Here is a 5,003-nt window from a genome sequence, read left to right as displayed (position 1 = left end):
TGCTTTACAGTGTGACCAGAGCCCACACTCCCCCTACCTCTGAAAGCAACCCCTCGCTTCCTGTGGCCTCTGCTTCATCTGTCTGAGTTAAAAGCAGCATTTGCAAGATGCAGAAGTTGGTTCCACCTGAAGTCCTACAACAATGGAGGTAGTGCAAAGGCTGGATAAGGCAGCAAGAGTTCTTGTTCGGTCTAGTTCTCCATGGTGCCACAAAGCCAAGCCCAGCCAGGCTCACCCAGCCCATGACAGACATAGCAGCTTTCTGGGCCCTGTTCTAGTATTGCATCAACTTGGGGTAAGTCTGGGATCTCAGAATTCAAAAGACAGCTTTCAGAGCCTTTTACTGCCAGGGAAGATGAGTTGTGGGTAGGGTTTCTCAGAGACAAGTACAAGTTGGTACATGACTTTGATTTTTATCAAGTTAAACTATGCAATACAAAATGCCAAGGGGACAGGCAGATGTGTAAGTATGGATGTGGGTGAGTACGAGAGAGAGAAAAGGTGTATGTGTGAGAGATAGCTCAAGACTATCATTAATGGAGAAATTCTTTTCTCTCAGCCGTGTGCAACTATTCTTGGTTGAAATAAAAGACCGATCAAGAAAAGCCTAGAAAACTCCCACTAGGTTTCCAGCTGGAGAACAAGAGGCTTTTGTGGCTGCCTGTTCTCATTATTCCCGCCTTCACTCACTGCAGCAGAAAAGGCAGATGGGGAGCAAGAGTCCCTCCAGAAAGGCTCTGTCCTGATTCGGAGCCCAGAACCCCTTCAGAGGACGCTGAGGCGCATTCTCATACTGTTGCTCTGGGTCACTTGACATTGGTACTGAGCATCTGAAAAGTGGCAAAGTGCGGGATAGTAATTTTTTTAAACCTGCCTGCCTGCCCAAATGCCCATCAACTGCCCCCACATCTGTCTTGCTCCGCCCACATCTGTCTTGCTCCACCCACATCTGTCTTGCTCCACCCACATCTGTCTTGCTCTATGCTCAGTCAGGCTCCTGCTCATCATTTAGCCTCTTTCCCATTCTGGGGGCCTCAGGTTGGGTGGTAGCACAGCTAGGAAGTGACAAAGCCAAAGCTGGTCTGCTGCAGTTCTTCTAACCACCCAAGACAGGTTTCCCAGCTCTGGGCCTGGGCCAAATATTTGCTGCTGGTCTAGAGGCTATGTCAGTGGTTCTCAACCCTTTGGGCAAACCTCTATCTCCATAAATGTTTACATTATGATTAATACCAGTAGCAGAATTACAGTTATGAAGTAGCAACGAAAATAATTTTACGGCTGGGGTCACCACATTGTGAGAAACTGGATTAAAGGGGAGGTTGAGAACCACTGATCTATGTGAATTATATAGGAAATGTTAGTTTTGCCAAAAAGTAAAACTGATCTTGCCTCTAAAACCCCACCAGAAACTACCTACCTACTGTAGTGAGTCCTGAAGTATCTGAAGTGGATTCCTTTCTGGTGATTTCAGTAGATGGTTGGGCTTTGGGAAACTCCAGTGACTGCCACTTTGACCACTAATCTTTCAGATTGTGAAAGTTTCCTATAATTGGACTTCTGTGACAGATCTGCATTTTTAACTAAAATATATTCAGTGTTAATTTATCTACTGGAGAATATTACCTAAATTCTTAGTGTTTTGAACATTTCTTTTGATGCAACTCAAATGGTTATCATGTAAATATACAATTATATTTAATATTTTGCTTCATTTTTTTGAAGCAGCGTCTACATAGCCCAGACTGTCCTCTAATTTGCAGTCCTCCTGTCTCACCCAGAGTGCTAGGATTACATGAATATGCATGCTATTGTGCCCCTTTAGCAGTTACATTTGTAAATGATCCTGATCGCATGAGCACAGACACAATCTATCCGCCTTAGGCAGCTGTTTGTGGGTACCCAGGAGCTAAAATCAACTGAATTACAGCTGCTTCTCATAGACTTTGACAGTGCCTTAGAAATCAATCTGCACCAGGACAAAGCAGACCTAAAACACATCAGGAATACTGTTCCCTGTGGTTTGCTGACCTCCCCTGAATTAGCAAGGCTGGGCGCTGGTGCTGGTGATTAGGGTCCTCCTAAGCTCCCCCCGCCCCCCAGTCTGTAGAGGAAAAACCGCAGAGCTAAGGTGCTAGAGGGACCATAGACTGCGCTGCAGAAGCCAGGCGCACTCTATAGCCAGGGGACTGAACTAGAGAAGATCTGGGCATTGCCCACCAGTGCAGGACTGGATGTCCAGCTTGTTAATCAAAGACCTTGGACCTAAGCTTAAGCTTCAGCATCGTGGATCTCGAGCGCGGGAAGGACAGTGAACTGCAAGCTACCACGACCTCTCTCTCCTCCCACCTGCGACCCAGGGAAGAAAGCTCAGAGCCCTCAGCTCCAGGCTTGGAGCTTTCTTGACACCGAATTCTAGATGCACCAGGAAGAGCCCTGGCAAGGAGCGGGCTGCGCAGGTAGGGACAAGGGTGGTGTCCCAGTGCAGCCCGATCAAGTAATCCCAAGGGAGCCTGCCTGCCACAGTGGAGCGGTGTGGGCTGCTTTCCCGGTGAGGGGATGAAGAGACCCTTCCCTTGAGTCAGATGTCGTCATTTGCTGGGCGAATTCCGTGCCCCACAAGGGCCACCCTTATCTGACAAACCCCTATAGGCTACTGGGGACTTAGGGAAAAGAGATGGAGGCAGAATCCTTTGGTAGTAGGGAGTACCAGGTTCAGGGAAAGGGAGCAGAAGACTGCCCCGAACCTAGGCATCCAGTGTAAGGAGAGGCGTCATTGCTCTAAGGATGATTTTAAACCGCGCAGAGACGCAGCATATGGTTTCCAGGTTTGGCGGCACAACACAGAAGACTTTGAGCCGAAGGGGCCTCCAGACACGGAAACTAAATAATCCCGATTTAGAGAGGCCCGAGTAGCAGGAGGCTGGATTTTTGGTTAAGCTACAATTAAGAGAAGATAATTAAGCCCGGAGCCGTGCAGCTTATTAATATTTATAGCTCTCGGAGTGAGAGGGCCTTTGCCACGCAGGAGAGGAACCCGAGCCTTTCAGGCCAGGGGCTTCGCAATGACTGGGAATGAGAAAGGGCGAAATGGGGTGAATCTGTCTCTGCGCTTCTCCCTTAATTACCGGAGCAGGAAAGTCAGTCGGGAGAGAAGGTGGTCGAATGACTCTGTCTCAGGGGCTGCGAAGAGAGATGGCTATCTCCAGTCCGGATCCCATCTCTTCCTTCAGGACCCCAACCGTGCCTTTAAGTGTCCCTGACTCCCAGGATTGAGGGCTAGTAAAGGAAACGATTTTGTAACGAAGATTCCGGGAGAATTTTCTTTTCCTCCCAGCCTTAACGTCACGCCGCAGGGGACACGGTGATTAAGTGCTGTCCTGGCTGAGGGATGGCCCTGCAAGCCCACACACTGGCCTCGAACTTGCTCATGTACGGTTTGTGGGATTCCGGGAGGCAGATCCTGCCCGCCCCGCACGGCCCCCCGCAGGATCCCGGAGGGCCGCTGCGGGTCAGGCCTTTGATTCCCGTACCGCTGCGGTGGCAGGCGGAGGGGCTTCACCCGTACTCCGACCTTCCCCGCGGTCTGCTGCCTGCGAGACACCGTGCCACCCACCACTGAGGATGAAGTAGGGAGCTTCAGCAATTTGCACTAAACGTAATTTCTGCTGCTCTTGAGCCCGGATGGATGGAGGTGGGTGGAGGAGGGGCGGATGCCCTGAGCCTTTGCTCTCCACCCCCCTCGCCTCCCCTTGCTAGCCTCCAGCGGCCTCCGCAGTAGCAGCCTCGGTGTCTGGTGCAGATCGATTCTCCGTAATAAACGCGGGGTTCCGCGGGGGGCGCCACTGCGGTTCCCATGGCAACCTTTGCTTCACTGCAGTCCAGGATTCTTGGTCACCCGTGCTAAATAATCTGAGGATGGAGCTGTTTGCGGTGACCGCTGTAGCGGCCAGCCTCTTCCTACTCCTGCTTTTCCTGGTCTTCATCTCGATCTACGTTGGCTCTAATCCTGGCCCACAACCTCTGTCCCAAAACTGTTAATTGAAGAAGAAAGGGGGTGGCGATTTGTCCTTGTCGCGAGGCGTGGTTCCGATGGAGCTGCGTACTGCAAAAGATTCTCCCAAGGAAGACGCATCTCTACCCAGGCCAGATGTGGAGACACCAGACATTCTTGGAGAGATGTGCCCAGCTCATCCAAGCAGCTGCAAGGGCTGATTAGCATTGAGACCAGCGAAGGACAAGGAAGGATTCCTGTGTGTCCCTGTGTGTCAAGGGAAAGATCAACGGGATTTAAGTATGATGATTGTGGGTTATAGCATAAAGGCTTGCTTAACAAAGAGATGTCGATGGCATAAGTGAGTTATTTTTACACATCTGTATACACACACCAGAAAAGGAAATGTTTTGGTAGGCACAAGTGAATTTTCTCTCTATAAAAAACGTGCAGTTCACGGATGGTGGATTTTAAGCACGTGTTGGTGATGTTAATTTACAGTAATGATTATTCTGTTCTGAAAATGAAACCATACCATCTCTTTTTTTACCATACCACACCTTTTAACATTAGCCTGGATACATAATAGCGTAGCTCTAGCGACCATCTCAGCTGTTGTATCAAAGGAAAGTGATCCTGGTAGAGGAGTATTTATTCTGCAACAATGCCAAATAAAATTTGAAAACAAAAACCCCTTCTCTGGCTACTTCACACTGGCTGAAATAATGTACTCTGGTATTTTATGTTCATTTTCTCGACTTTCATTCAATGTCCTCACAAATGACACATCATCATGTTCCTTCTTATTATTCATGTTTTTATTTTTAGAAGCAAACCTTTAAAATTTTCAGAATAGTTGTAGACTTAGAGAAAAGTTGCTCAGTCCCGCACTGCCCTGCCTTCAGGGTTTTCCATCCTCAGCATTAGTCATGATTAACTACATTGGTGTGGGGGCATTTGTCACCACTAATGAACTAACGTTAACACGTCATTATTAACCACGCTTCATATT

The 5,003-nt window shown here is 48.7% G+C and overlaps 1 long non-coding RNA gene across 1 annotated transcript; it reads left to right on the top strand.

The window, feature by feature from the left end:
* Window positions 1-2,108: 2,108 nt before the first annotated feature.
* Window positions 2,109-4,682, top strand: Carlr (cardiac and apoptosis-related long non-coding RNA). The gene has a single exon (NR_131254.1). It is a non-coding gene; the product is annotated as a cardiac and apoptosis-related long non-coding RNA (long non-coding RNA).
* The last annotated feature ends 321 nt before the right edge of the window (window positions 4,683-5,003 follow it).

This window comes from Mus musculus, chromosome 2 (genome assembly GCF_000001635.26).
Source record: "Mus musculus strain C57BL/6J chromosome 2, GRCm38.p6 C57BL/6J".
Classification (NCBI taxonomy): domain Eukaryota; kingdom Metazoa; phylum Chordata; class Mammalia; order Rodentia; family Muridae; genus Mus; species Mus musculus.
Note: the sequence above shows the minus strand (reverse complement) of the source record. Positions and strands in the feature narration are given on the sequence as shown.